At 40.8% G+C, this 16,236-nt stretch overlaps 1 protein-coding gene across 1 annotated transcript in view; it reads right to left on the minus strand.

Annotated features, from left to right (window-relative positions):
* Positions 1-16,236, minus strand: part of LOC145350898 (rho guanine nucleotide exchange factor TIAM2-like) — a 345,497-nt gene that overhangs the window by 278,772 nt on the left and 50,489 nt on the right. The window lies entirely within an intron of this gene.

The raw sequence follows: 16,236 nt of genomic DNA on the forward strand, positions 1-16,236 counted from the left end.
TTCTGTTGTGCTCAGATTACAAAAGAGGCCCTGAAAGAGAAAAAAAATTAAGAGAATAAAAAAATACAGATGGGTATTTACAGCTACAAATTTCATGCATTTGTCCAGCACTTTAGTGAATAATTAGTCAATGACCAATTAAAAAGTCATTAGCAGAGAATAGCAGGTGCTTGCCAGTAAGTGAGCCAACAGCTTCGTCTTAATGAACAGAAATGCAAAAGACAAAATTCTGCCTGGCTTAGAGCAAACAAAAAAAGTGAGTGATCTGTATTCACAATCCTTACTGCTAATTTAAACACCCTTCAGTTTATCGCTAGGGGCAAGCACTGTACTGCCCTAATCAGTTTAAAGCAAAGAAACCATTCATGTCATTTACACTGTGATGGGAATTCACAAATTAAGGGAGTCTTTCAAAATGAAGCAGAAGACAAGAAGCTATTTTAAAAACTTAAATTTTGCTGGAAGATCAAAACTAATTTCTTCATTCCGGTTTGTAATATCAGTTTCTATACGTATTCTGATCATTTTAAAACAACATCGCAGTTCCTGTGAACGCAACACAATTTTGTATGCAGCATGTAAATCCTGCTAGATAGAAACACAAAGCATTTGCTGCAAACAAACGATTAGTGAACACAATCACTGAGCTTTCCAGACTATCCATGTAATTGCAGACAAATGATAGAACTCGAATACCATGAAAACCATTTATTTTAGTATTAACCTCGAATACAAAGTAACAAACACAAACCTATCCAAATGCACAATTCAGTATATTCCTTTACCATTAGATTCTGCTACCTATTCGAACAGAATAGTATTAGATATTCCAGAACAGTAATAGTATTATCTACAAATAGAACTTTACTTACCTAACTTTTAAACTACCCATTTCAATAGTCTAAATGGCTACAGAACAGAAGCGCATTGATAACCCTTTAAACAGTATACAAAAAAACTTCATTTTCTGCTCTCATGAATGACCATTGTATTTTTTTTAAACATGGCAATCTACATCTCCCACATCAGGCCCCTAAAGTCATTGCAACCGCTTCAACTGAAGGAAGTTACCTCATGAAGGAATTCAAGAACAAGTTTAAATGAATACATTTCCTGAAACAATTACATTTGCCTGACCGTTATGCAAAGACCAACTCCATGCAAATTCAAAAAACCAACTCCATGCAAAACCAAAGTGCTGGTACAAAATGGGGAGGGGGGGGGACAACAAAAAGCATAGAACAATTAAAAGAAAAAAAAGTCAGAACCTGTTGCCTTTTGTTTTAAAACAGAGAGCCTGAAGCTTTTAATCACTGGATCCTGTAAAATTTCAACATCAAAAGGTGGCTTTAAAAGCATTGTGCCTTGCACATGATGAATGTTTTCCAGTAGTTTTGCCAGTTATCTGGAATTTATTGTTTTATTCCACTTGGGTGAAAGCCACCACCCGACGTGGACAACATTTGATTTGTGTTCTGCCAGTGAGCAGACCTTAGTATGAATACACACACATAACAAGGAGCTAATCATGCTCATGCTTCAAAATAAAAGAAAGAAATCTTAATACTTCACACTAGAAAGACCTCTGCCAGTGAATAAATCCCAGGATTCATATAGTACACAAGTCAGTCAATTATTTACCATTAGTCTTTTATGTTTTGCCAACACCGTCATTTTGAGATGCTAACTCCACTGCCCCGCAGCCATTGATGCTATTTCACACTGAATCTAAAATAAATAACATTTCTCCCATTCACCTTCCAAGATTTAATTTGAGTCCAACACAAGTAATTACTTTAGTATTCATAACTGTAATTAATGTTCCACAAAGTTCAGTTTTTCTTCAAATAAAAGCATATAATAAGACAGTTGGTCACTCAGCATTTCTCTGATCTTGCCCTGAGTCAGGAGTCATGATGTGGATATGCCGGCGTTGGACTGGGGTAAACATAGTAAGAAGTCTGACAACACCAGGTTTAAGTCCAACCGATTTATTTGATAGTAAACTCACAAGCTTTCGAGGTTAAACTCTTTGTCAGGTGAATGGAGAGTTCTGGCCTCAGACAGAGCATATAAAGCACAGACAGTTTACAGATTACTGATTAGAATGCAAATCTTTACACCTAACCTGCTATTCAAGTCTTAAAAGTGGCCGACAATGTGAGTGGAAGGAGCACTGATCACAGGTTAAAGAGATGTGTATTGTCTCCAGACAGTACAGTAAGTGAGGTTTTGCAAACCCAGGCAAGTCACGGGGGTTACAGATAGTGCGACATGAACCCAAGATCCCTGTTGAGACCGTCCTCACGTGTGCGGAACTTGGCTATCAGTCTCTGTTCAGCGACTCTGCACTGTCGTGTGTCACAGCAAAAAAACGCACCGACCTCCTCAGAAGACAAACACGGGACACGGTGGACAGAGTACCCTTCGTCGTCCAGTACTTCCCCAGAGCGGAGAAGCTACAACATCTTCTCCGGAGTCTTCAACATGTCATTGATGAAGACTAACATCTCGCCAGAGCCATCCCCACAACCCCACTTCTTGCCTTCAGACAACCACGCAACCTCAAACAGACCACTGTTCACAGCAAACTATGATGTGGGTATGCCGGCGTTGGACTGGCGTAAACACAGTAAAAAGTCTGACAACACCAGGTTTTAATCCAACTGATTTATTTTATTATCAAATAAATCGGTTGGATTAAAACCTGGTGTTGTCAGACTTTTTACAGCAAACTACCCAGCCTTCAGGAGAACAGTGACCACAACACCACACAACCCTGCCACAGCAACCTCTGCAAGACATGCCGAATCATCGACATGGATGACATCAACACACGTGAGAATACCATCCACCAGGTACATAGTGAATACTCTTGCAACTCGGCCAACTTTGTCTACCTGATACATTGCAAGAAGGGATGTCCCGAAGCATGGTACGTGGGGGAGACCATGCAGACACTACCACAACAGATGAATGAACATCGCTCGACAATCACTAGGCAAGACTGTTCCCTTCCTGTTGGCGAACACTTCAGTGGTCACAGGCATTCAGCCTCTGATCTTCGGGTAAGCATTCTCCAAGGCGGCCTTCATGACACACGACAGCGCAGAGTCGCTGAACAGAGACTGATAGCCAAGTTCCGCACACGTGAGGACGGTCTCAACAGGGATCTTGGGTTCATGTCACACTATCTGTAACCCCCGTGACTTGCCTGGGTTTGCAAAACCTCACTTACTGTACTGTCTGGAGACAATACACATTTCTTTAACCTGTGATCAGTGCTCCTTCCACTCACATTGTTAGCTACTTTAGGACTTGAACAGCAGGTTAGGTGTAAAGATTTGCATTCTAATCAGTAATCTGTAAACTGTCTGTGCCTTATATGCTCTGTCTGAGGCCAGAACTCTCCATTCACCTGATGAAGAGTTTAACCTCGAAAGCTAGTGAGTTTACTATCAAATAAATCGGTTGGACTTAAACCTGGTGTTGTCAGACTTCTTGCTGAGTCAGGAGCCAGGCAGAAGTTATAAAGAAATAATGGACTAGGAGTGGGTAGGTTTATTACATGAACTGCAGATGCTGGAATCCAAAACAAAAACAGAAAATGCTGGAAAATCTCAGCAGGTCTGACTGCATCTATGGAAAGAGTATAGAAACAGTCTTTCAAGTCAGGATGACCCTCCATTAGAGCTCTTCAGCAGGGTCATCCCGAATAGAAATGCTGGCTCTATTCTCTCTCCACAGATGCTGTCAGACCTGCTGAGATTTTCCAGCATTTTTTATTTTTATTACATTGAATACTACTACTTCCTTAATACTGGCAAGTTTAAGTAGAATTAAGTAACTTCTCTTCTTGTCAGCTTCTTATACATAGATATAGATGAGATATTCTTTCATGATTGGAGCTTTTGATTTCTCTGAATGAAAAGCTGTCACAATACATCAAAATGCATCTTCCTTTTGTCTAACCATAATAGAACCACCATAATTCTGATAAGCACTGATATAAATCTGATTCATTTATTGATTTTTTTCTTATCTGTAATTATAACAAGCTGTTTTACCCTAACTGAAGTTAAATGCATAGCAATGGTTGGAGCAGTGCCCAATAAGCATTGTCAATACTTTGGACACTGGTAAACTATGAAAATTTTAATTGCAATTTCAAATTGAAAAGCCCAGTGATCAATCTGGTTAAAACTCAATGTGTAACCTTCAACAGCTGCTAGGGAAAGCCATCATGTTCACCAGTTGCGTCCTAACAGAGACAGAGGTGTGAACAGCAGTGACTGAAATAAGTGCCTTGTGGCCCTAATTCTGGGGCAATTAAAATTTGCTTTATGTGGACAAAACAGATTGGAACAGATGTCTGTTTGTTCAGAAAATGTCAACCTGTAGACAACAGTATTGTTGGAAAATCCTTACCTACAAGCTAAAGCATAATGATGCCTGGACAATTAGCCACTTGATTAGAGGACAAGTCAGATTCCTACCCCAGAGAGTCTTAAGAACTTTCTTCTTTAACAACATTGTGCTGCTCACATGCTGAATGAAACCACGCAGCATGCAAGTCCATGTAATAGCTCTTCCTCCCCATTAGGGCATTTACACATAGATGATTCCAAGTGCACCAATTACCCATGGAAGAAGCTATCAATGTACAAACCTAGACAAAGAACTTTGATGGTGTAGGGGTATCTAAGCAAGGTGAGTTTGTGCATCCACAAAAAGGTGGTTAGGCTAAGAAACCAAACTTGGTTTAAATCCTCATAGCCCAGGGCATTGAGGATAATTGCATGGTTTTAACTGCTGCCTGGGCTGGGATTAGCTGATAGAGTACAGACTGCAGATTGAAACCACAACTTTCAGTCCAAATGGTTTAGTCACGCACCACCTTGAGCTGTCAGGGGAGCTCTAATGGCTCAATGTGAATCAGGTGAACTTGAAACCAATACAGAGGCACTACATTCATACAATCACAGTCAAAAATAGTGCCAAGAAATGTAAATTACATCTTAAACCATGCTTAAGAGCAAAAGCATTATATTTCTGACAGTTTAGTTGCACAACTACAGCCCACCAATATCAAAGTTGCTGGTGCCTTTTCTATATTCTACTCACTCACTTCAGTCTTTTCTTCTTCAAAGCATGAACAAAAAGGGAATAAAATCTGTCTGTAGGAGGAGTTTATTACAAGCAGATGTAGGAAGGTCACCGTAGGTCTATTTGATCCCTGTATGGCAACACAGGAACCCTTTCTATGTTCAAATATGTAAATCTTTGGGAGAAAAATGTGAGAATTCCTATGTTGCCTAAACGGCTTAGGAATAAGAAATCCCATGTTATGAGGGCTACAATAATGCAAATACCAAAATAAAATCAAAATTAGAGACTTTATCAATATTGCACACAGTATTTAAAAACATTGATACATACAATTTGCCAGCTATAAATACAGACTTTGTTACAAGGTTTGAATACTAAGTCAGGATACATACTATTTCAGCAGTTTAAAATCCATTTAACTGTGGTTGTTATTTTAAGACAATAATAGAACACAGTGTTGTTGGGCAGTAGTGAGAAGCCTCAGATATCATCTGCTTTGCTCGGTTTACTATATGTGTAATAGTGTCAACTACCCAAGCTCAACCATGGAAGAAAACTATGAGAATGAAAGGGGGAGGACAGAGGAGAGATGACAGAGGACAGAGGAGGACAGAGGAGGAGAGAGGACAGAGGAGGAGAGAGGACAGAGGAGAGAGGACAGAGGACAGAGGACAGAGGAGGAGAGAGAGAGGAGATCATGCAAAATATACATAAGAACAAGGAGTGGGAATAGGCCATTCAGCTCCTCAAGCTAAGGAAAACATCCTTTCAACAATCACCTTGTCAACTAGTAGAGGCAGGTACAATTTTGTCTTTTAAAAAGCATTTAGATAGTTACACGGGTAAGAGGGGTACAGAGAGATATGCGGGCAATTGGGACTAGGTTAGTGATAAAAACTGGGCGGCACTGACAAGTTGGGATGAAGGCCTGCTTCCATGCTGTAAACATCTATGATTCCATAAGTCTCTTCAGAATCTTAAATGTTTCAATACAATCACCTCCCCTTCTTCTAAACTCTAATGGATACAGGCCCAGACTGTGCAACCTTTCCTCAAAAGATAATCTTCTGGCAATCTAAGTACACAGAAAGAAATCCCACAACACCAGCTTAAAGTCCAAACAGGTTTATTTGTAGCAAAAGCCGCAAGCTTTCAGGATAGGCTGTCCATTCATCAGGTGCCTGTCCCAAAAGCTTGTGGCTTTTGCTACAAATAAACCTGTTTGGACTTTAAGCTGGTGTTAGAACCACAGAAAATTACAGCTCAGGAACAGGCCTTTTGGCTGTGCCGAACCATTTTATGCCCAGTCCCACTGATGTGCACTTGGACCATATCCCTCCACACCCCTCTCATCCATGGACCCGTCCAAGTTTCTCTTAAATGTTAAAAGTGACCCAGCATTTACCACTTTATCCAGCAGCTCATTCCACACTCCCACCACTCTCTGCGTGAAGAATCCCCCCTAATATTCCCTTCAAACTTTTCTCCTTTCACCCTTAACCCATGCCCTCTGGTTTTTTCTCCTCTAGCCTCAGTGGAAAAAGCCTGCTTGCATTCACTCTATCTACACCCATCAAAATCTTGTACACCTCAATCAAATCTCCCCTCATTCTTCTACGCTCCAGGGAATAAAGTCCTAACCTATTCAATCTCTGTCTGTAACTCAGCTTCTCAAGTCCCGGCAATATCCTTGTGATCCTTCTCTGCACTCTTTCAACCTTATTTACATCCTTTCTGTAACTAAGTGACCAAAACTGTACACAATACTCTAAAGTCAGCCTCACCAATGCCTAATACAACCTTACCATAACAGTCCAACTTTTATACTCGATACTCCGATTTATAAAGGCCAATGTACTAAAAGCACTCTTTACCACCCTAATCACCTGTGACGTCACTTTTAGGGAATTCTGTACCTGTATTCCCAGATCACCCTGTTCAACTGCATTTTTCAGAGTCCTACCATTTACCCTGTACGTTCTACTTTGGTTTGTCCTTCCAAAGTGCAATACCTCACACTTGTCTGCGTTAAATTCTATTTGCCATTTTTCAGCCCATTTTTCCAGTTGGTCCAAATCCCTCTGCAAGTTTTGAAAACCTTCCTGACTGTCCACTAACCTCCAATCTTTGTATCATCAACAAATTTGCTGATCCAATTTACCACATTATCATCCAGATCATTGAAATAGATTACAAACAACAATGGACCCAACACCGATCCCTGCAGCACACCACTCATCTCAGGCCTCCACTCAGAGAAGCAATCCTCCACAACCACTCTCTGGCTTCTTCCATTGAGCCAGTGTCTAATCCAATTTACTACCTCCCCATGTATACCTAGCAACTAAACCTTCCTAACTAACCTCCCATGAGGGATCTTATCAAAGGCCTTGCTGAAATCCAGGTAGACAACATCCACCGCCTTCCCTTCATCCACTTTCCTGGTAACCTCCTCGAAAAACTCTAATAGATTGGTCAAACATGACCTACCATGCACAAAGCCATGTTGACTCTCCCTAATAAGTCCCTGTCTATCCAAATATTTGTAGATCCTATCCCTTATCACACCACCACTGACGTCAAACTTACTGGCCTATAATTTCCCGGATTTGTTTTGGAACCTTTTTTAAACAACAGAACAACATGAGCCACCCTCCAATCATCCTGCACCTCCCCTGTGAATACTGACATTTTAAATATGTCTGCCAGAGCCCCTGCAAGTTCAATACTAACCTCCCTCAAGGTCCGTGGGAATACCATGTCCGGCCCTGGGGATTTACCTACTCTGATTTGCCTCAAGACAGCCAGCAACTCCTCCCCTGCGATCTGTAAAGGTTCCATGACCTCCCTACCTGTTTCCCCTGTTTCCGTAGACTCCATGTCTGTTTCCTCAGTAAATATGAATTCAAAGTACCCATTTAGTATCTCCCCCATCTCTTTTGGTTCCATACACAGTCTACCACTCTGGTCTTCAAGAGGACCAATTTTACCCCTCACTATCCTTTTGCTCCTTACACACATATAGAAGCTCTTTGGATTTTCCTTCACTCTGTCTGCCAAAGCAACCTCATGTCTTCTTTTAGCCCCCCTGATTTCCCTCTTAAGTAGCTTCTTGCACTTTTTATACTCCTTGAGCATCTGACCTGTTCCTTGCTGCCTGTACATTACATACAACTCTCTCTTCCTCTTAATCAGTGTTACAATCTCCCTCGAGAACCAAGGTTCCTTATTCCTATTTACTTTGCCTTTAATCCTGACAGGAACATACAAACTCTGCACTCTCAAAATTTCTCCTTTGAAGGCCTCCCACTTTCCGTTTACATCCTTACCAGAGAACAGCCTGCGCCAATCCACACTTCCCAGATCCCTTCTCATTTCATTAAATTTGGCCTTTTCCCAGTTCAGAACTTCAAGCCGAGGACCAGATCTATCCTTATCCATGATCAGGTTGAAACCAATGGCATTATGATCACTGGATCCAAAGTGTTCCCTCACACTCACATCCATCACCTACCCTAACTCATGAGATCCAATATCGCATCCTCTCTAGTTAGCACCTCTATATACTGATATAGAAAATTCTGCTGATCACATTTTACAAACTCTACCCTGTCTAAACCTTTAACAGTGTGCGATTCCCAATCTGTGGAAAATTAAAATCTCCTACTGTCACAACTTTGTGGTTCTTGCAGTTGTCAGCTATCTCTCTGCTGACTTGCTCCTCCAATTTTTGCTAACTGTTGGGTGGTCTATAATACAACCCCATTAATGTGGTCATATCTTTCTCAGCTCCACCCATAGGGTCTCTGTAGACAAGCTCCCTAATCTATCCTGCCTGAGTAATGCTGCAACATTTTCCCTGATCAACAATGCCACCCCCCACCTTTTATCCCTCTGCCTCTATCACACCTGAAACATTGGAACCCTGGAATATTGAGCTGCCAGTCCTGCCCTTCCTGTAGCCAAGTTTCACTAATGGCTATAATGTCATATTTCCACATGTCAATCCACGCCTTTAGCTCTTCTGTCTTCCCCACAATACTCCTGGCATTGAAGTAGACACGCCTCAAAAGATTATTTCCACCACACTCAACTCTCCCATTTGTGATGTTGCTTGAACTAACCTGTCTTTTTACCCTATCTGCACTGGCACTCTGGTCCCCATTCCCCCTGCAAATCTAGTTTGAACGCTCCCCAATAACACGAGCAAAACTCCCCTTGTAGTTTAGGCGTAACCCGTCTCTCTTGTACAAGTCCCACCTGCCCCAGAAGAGGTCCCAATGATCCAAGAATCAGAAACCCTGCCCCCTACACCAGTTCCTCAGCCAGGTGTTCATCCGCTCAAGTATCCTACTCTTACCCTCACTGGCACTTGGTACAGGTAGCAATCCTGAGATTACTACCCTCAGGGTCCTGCTTTTTAACTTCCGTTCAAGTTCTCTATACTCTCTCTTTGTTGTTGGGATTTCTTTCTGTTTTATCCCAGTCCAATGCCGGTATCTCCACATCAATCTAAGTATACCACAGAGATAGGCTCCCATTTATCCATGTTGCTTTTTGCATGTTGTGTATTAGACAACACAGCGTTGAGACCCATGCTTTTGGCGGTTGACAGCAATATCTATCCCCATAATTATATTGTCCTCTACTACAATCTACAGTTACATTCCTTTTTATTCTCCTTCTTCCTAATTACACCTCTCTCCACACTAGGATGACTCCTCTACCATAGTTCCATGGTCAATTTACTTGTCCTCCCTGCAGCCCCAACTCTTGCCCACACCGAGTTGCAAGAACATTTTGAACAACCGCAATGAGGCACCTCCAACTGCTAATTTTTGGTTTCCCATACCTGCTTCATAGTCACATCCTTCTGGCCAAATCTCAAATATCTTGCTTAAAGAATGTGACTGCTTCCCATGCGTCCAGGTAAAATTCCAACTCCAGCTCATCTGCTTGGAGCCAAAGTCCCTCAAGCTGCAGACGTGGTGTACACCATCTGCAATACAACATCTGTCCTGCCATTTTTACTGTTTTTAATTTAACTAATTAGGTTTCAAGTTTAGAAATATCACTCAATGAATGTCTGTAGATAAAATAATTTAACTGATTATGGTAAAAATTTAATACAATGCTTATTTCAACCCATTACCAGTTTAAAACACTGCCCACATTTGGAGGGATAAAATCTTAAAAGAACACCAAACACCTATCTGTATGCCTTTAACACTTAGTAGTTTCTGGAGGCTGAAAAAAAATTAAAAAGCAGCAGCTCTTTCCTTCTTTGCACCAAATTCTCAAGTTAGCGCTCGTACCTTACCATACTCACATTCTGCGCTCCCACACTCTCACTCTATGCCTTCTTGTGGGAAAGTGATTTTTGTTTAGCACATTTCTTTTTTTTAGGAACCCATTAGAAGTGCTAAACGATAGACAGCTGTAGTGCCATGGGATCTAACAGCCACCGAGCAGTCAGAATGGGCCTTGTGTTAACATCTCATCAGAAAAGCAGTACCTCTGATGGTGTGGCACTTCCTCTGTGCTGCACTGGAGTATCAGCCTTTATCTTTTTGCTCAAGACTTGGAATCAGACTTGAAACCAAAACCCAAAGCAGTGTGCTTCAGAGGCAGGAGTGCTAACAGTGGAGCCATGGCTGCAAAGCAAGAAACCGGAGAAGCAGGCTAATCTTCCCTTGAAATGTGCTCCATTATTCAATAAAATTAATCTGAGACCATGGCCTCTAATTCCAGATATCTCAGGCATGGGTAACATCCTCTTGGCATGTGCCACATCAAGCCTCCTAATAATTTTATGTTTCAATGATTTCACTCTTATTTGTCCAAATGGGGAGCGCTGGCATAATTTGCACAATCTCCTCATCCCAGGAATCAATCTGGTAAACCTCTATTGCACTCCCTCATCCTTCTTATATTGTTTACATTTACCAGAATATTTAAGATAAACTGCTACCAAGCTACTTCAAACGAGGCTTCAATTAAGGCTCTGGCATTCACTTCTAAGATTAATGGGTAGACAAAAACTGTGTCAATATTCAGGATTAAATTGGACAAGGGGTCAAATTCTTGAGAACTGGGTGGGTAAAAGTGATTCGCACTCTTTGTTTACATGGAGGGCAAATGGTGACATGAACTGGTTAAAATGAATGCTTGCTTTAATTTCGTAACATCTATGCATTGACAAACCAGATTTGCAAACTCCTTTACATCATACTCACCACAGTTTTCTTTTTAAATACATTTAAAATCAAGAATTCATGTCATCATGGCCTTGATGGTACACTGGTCCTCTGCATTAATTTGCTGATGAATGGTCAAAATGCTCTAAACTTAGAGAGGACTCATTTTGTGTGCCTTCCTTTGAAAATGTAGTTAAGTGGGAACCTAAAATCAATCATTAGCATTAAGGGTTTACTGGACTGCACTACTGGAGATGCTGATTTTGGAGTGAGACACTAACCTAAAGCCCTTTCTGTTCTCTTAAGGTACGTGCAAAACAAAATCTCGTGATAATAATTTGAAGAGCAGCAGGGGAGTTACCCCTAATGTCCTGGCCATTATCTCGTGGTCTGTTTTTGTGTTGTTGACTATTTGATCATTATCATATTCCTGTTGGTAGAAGTTTGTGAGGAAATTGATGATCGTATTTCCTACATTACAACATGATTACAATTAAAACATATTTCATTAGCGACAAAGTGAATCACAGAATCCCTACAGTGGATCCCTACAGATCCAAATAGAATCCCTACAGTGGGATTCTATTTGGCCCATTGAGCCTGCATTGACAGTCCCACCCAGATCTTATCCTCGTAACCCCATGTATTTACCCTATTAATCCCCTTGACACGAAGGAACAATTTATCATGGCCAATCCACCTAACCTGCACATCTTTGGACTGTGGGACGAAACTGGAGTACTCGGAGGAAACCCACGCAGTTATGGGGAGAACGTGCAAATTCCACATAGACAGTCACCCGAGGCTGGAATTGAATCTGGATCCCTGGTGCTGTGAGGCAGCAGAGCTTTGGGATGACTGGAGATTGTGAAATTACTATATAAATGCACTTTTGTTTGACTTGCCAAGGCTCTGTACAACTTTAGAAAGACTTCTTTACGCTTCTACTCTAAACATTTTGTAACAAGAGCTAATATTAGTGTTTGCCTTCCTAATTTCTTGCTTACTGCAAGTTAAATTTGTGTTTCGTGTTCAACAGTACCCAAATCCTCAAAATTTTGATTTCCCAGCCCCTCAACATTTGCAAAATAGTCCACTAACCTCATTTTTTCCACACTATATTCAATTTGTCACATCCTTGCCTAATCATGTAATCTTGACAGTTTACTTTCCTAAGCAATTTTGTATCAACAGCAAACTTGGATAGATTACACTTGGCACCTTCATCTAATCATTGTTTATAGACCATAAATAGTTGAGGCCCAATACTGATCGCTGAAATACCGTACTTGTTACAACCTGCAACCCAAGAATGACCTGTCCATTACAACACTCTGCATTAACAAATCCACACTATTAATAATGCCCATGAACCTCAATTTTGTGCAATAACCATGAGACAGCTTACTGAATGCTTTTTTTGAAAATCCAAAATGCATTACATTCATTGGTTCCTATTTATCCACCTTGTTAGTTACACCCTTCAAGAATGCCAATAAATTTGTCAAACAGGGCTTCCCGTTTATAAATCAATGCCCAGTTTTCTTCTTAATCACACTATGATTTTTTTAAGCATCCTATTCTTGCAATCCTAATAGGTCTTAACATTTGCCCCACTAATGACATCAGGCTGACTGGCCAATAATTTCCCTTTTTCTTTCTCTCTCCTTCTTGCATTCGTCCAATCCACAGGAATCATTCTAGAGTCTAGGAATTCTGGAATATCAAAACAGAGTATCCACTATCTTTGCAATCAGTTTGTTAAACACAGGCTGGAGGGCTGAAGAGTTGTTCATGTGCTGTACTTTTCTTTGTTCTCTGTTCATCTCTTCCAAATGATTTAGGATGCAGGCCATCAAGTTCATGGGACTCGCCATTTTTTCTCCCATTAATTTCTCCATATTTTCGTTTACTATAAATTAAGGATTTCGATTTAATTAGACCCTTGGTTCCCCTGTATTTTCAGAACATTTTTTATATCTTCTAGTATGAAGTCAGATATAAAGTATACAAATCTCATCTTTTAGTTTATTATCTTTATTAGTTTTAACAACCCTTGTTAGCATTGGCTGACCCTTTTTCCAGAAGATTCTTTACATCTTAAGAGAATAGATATCTGTTGAGTATTGCGAGTTATTTAAATATTTGCCATCGCTTGTTTCGCATATCTTTTAATCTAGATTCCCAATCCACCTCAGCCAATCACTCTCTCATATCTATTTATTGTATTCAGCTTTAATACTTTTGAACTTGGAAAACTATTTTCAAACTCAACATAGAATTCTATTAGCCTTCTGCACGACTCTTTTACGACAAGATTATTTAATCTTATCTCATTGTACAATAGTAGAACTAAAATAACCGGTTTTTAGTTGGCTTTTCAACGGTGGTCTAGAAAGTTGCTTTACATGCAATCCATGAACTCATCATCCATGTTATTAGTTTGCCCCGTCCATCTGAAGATTAAACTGCCCATTCACTGCATAATCCCTGTTACATGCAACTTTAATTTCTTGATTTATGCCCTACCTAACACAATGACTGCTACCAAGAGGCTCATTAAGGGGAAGAAAACACTCCTGGGCTTAGTTTTTGTTTCTTAGCTGCACCCAAACTGTTTCTACATCTTGGTTCTCTGGATTATGGTCCTCCTGCTCCACTATCTATTATCCCATCCTTCATTATCAAGGCCAACCCTCCTTTTTTATTTGTCTATCCCTTCTCAAAATCAAGTACCCTTAATATTTTGTATCCAGCTCTGATCATTCTGCAACCACCTCTTATAATGGCTATTTCTATTGGTGCTTTGAATTCATCCATTTTGTGGAAAGGGATGGGAGCAGAAATAAATCTTAAGTGCAAAATAAAGGCTGATTCAAAAGGTACTAACTGCATGAAGAAATTATACCTGGATCAAAAGTGGAACCAAAACCTGTGATTCCTTATAAGCAATCTCTGAGAAACTTGTATTGTACAGCTGATGGTGCTGGTAACATTTTGAAGATAAATTGCCAAAATCTTCAAATTCACCAATACCACGATATCAAATCAGCATCGTCATGAATAAACTGTTTTAGGTCTGCAATTTGTGCGTTCAGGATAAAAAATGCTACTCAGCACATTTGAGGTTGGGTTAATGCACTTCCTGTATTTGGCTACAATTACCAATGCTGTGAAGTCAGAAGTGCACCATTAAGTCAAATATCTTTACGGTCGTAACGACATGTAACATCAATAAACTTTGAGGTGCACTCTTGAACTTCCTTGCATTCTTCAATTTTTCTTAAAAGCTTACTGTGTTGCAGTACTGTTGAGAATTTTACAATGTAAAGATGTAACATGGCTACAAAGCTCCAGGAAAATGCCCACGGACAATAACCACAAACTGAGGAATTTTTTGTCAATACTCAGGTATCTACTATGACATAACTCAAAAAATTAAGCACAGTTATAAAGACAACTACTAATCTGATGTCTCTTTAAAGGCACTAATCAAGTGTTCTTGTAGAGAAGCGTAATAGGCTAATCAATGTCATTGTAGCCGATATGCCATACCTTTAACACTGCAAACTACTCTCACCGTTTCCCAGACTCGAAAAGAAGCAGACATTTCAGGAAGTGTGGAAAACTTGCAGGCAAGATTGAAGCAACATGGTCCCAAGGCCACCCCGCCCCAGCTTACTGCTTGCAAATGTCCAATCTCTGGAAAACAAGCTAGACGAACTTACAGGCAGGCTGACTTTCCAAAGAGAACTGAGGAACTGCTGTATGCTCCATTTCACGGAGACGTGGCTTACTCCTGTTTCACCAGACTGCGCCCTACAACCATAAAGCTTCCCATTCCATCAAATGGACTGTATAGCAGCCTAGAGGAGGTGATGTCTGCTTCCTAATCAACACCTTGTGGTGCCTAGACGTAACAACACTGGCAAGTTTCTGCTCCCCTGACCTAGAATACCTGACCTTAAAATGCCGCCCCTACTACCTTCCACAGGAATTCACCTCCGTTATCCTGATGGCAGTTTTCATCCCATCCCACGTGGATATGGAGATCGCACTGGACGAAATACATACAACTACAAATAGCCTTCAGATGAAACATCCTGAGGTCTTGTTCATTGTGGCTGGGGACTTCAATCAGGCCAAGCTCAAGAGCATACTACCAAGTTACCATCAACATGTCTCCTGTTCCACCAGAGGCTCAAACATTCTAGACCACTGCTACACAACATCAAACATGCTGACCGCTCTATTGCCCGCCCACACTTTGGCAAATCAGACCACAAGTCTCTGCTCCTGCTCCTGGCTTACAAGCAAAAACTGAAGCGCAAGAATCCATCAAAGAAAGTCGTGCAATGTTGGTCTGAAGAATCAGATGATCTCCAATGGGACTGCTTGGAGTCAGTGGACTGGTCAGTATTTAAAATCTCAGCAACCACCCTGAACGAGTATGCCACTACAATAACTGACTTCATTAGTAAATGTGTGGAAGGCTGTGTATGAAAGAATCAAATCCATGTGTTCCCCAACCAGAAACCATGGATGTACAGGAACGAACAGGGAACTGCTTGCTGAAGTCCAGGTCTGGGCCGTTCAAGTCAGGGTGTTTGTGAACACAACTCCCACCTGATGAAGGGGTAGTGCTCTGAAAGCTTGTGGTTTGTGCTATCAAATAAACCTGTTGGACTTTATCCTGATGTTGTGAGACTTCTTTCTGTGCTATACAAGAAAGCCAGATATAATCTAAGGAGATCCATCAAAGATGCCAAAACTCAGTACCAGACCAGCTAAAGTCCCAAGCTAGCCACACTGACCCCAAACAACTATGGCAAGGTCTGCAAGACATAACAGACTACAAGATGAAGGCATATAAAATTGCTGGCTCAAATGCACCCCTTCCTGATGAGCTCAATGCATTTTACGCCCATTT

The sequence above is a fragment of the Carcharhinus amblyrhynchos genome, chromosome 12 (assembly GCF_965287045.1).
Source record: "Carcharhinus amblyrhynchos chromosome 12, sCarAmb.v2.hapA, whole genome shotgun sequence".
Classification (NCBI taxonomy): Eukaryota; Metazoa; Chordata; class Chondrichthyes; order Carcharhiniformes; family Carcharhinidae; genus Carcharhinus; species Carcharhinus amblyrhynchos.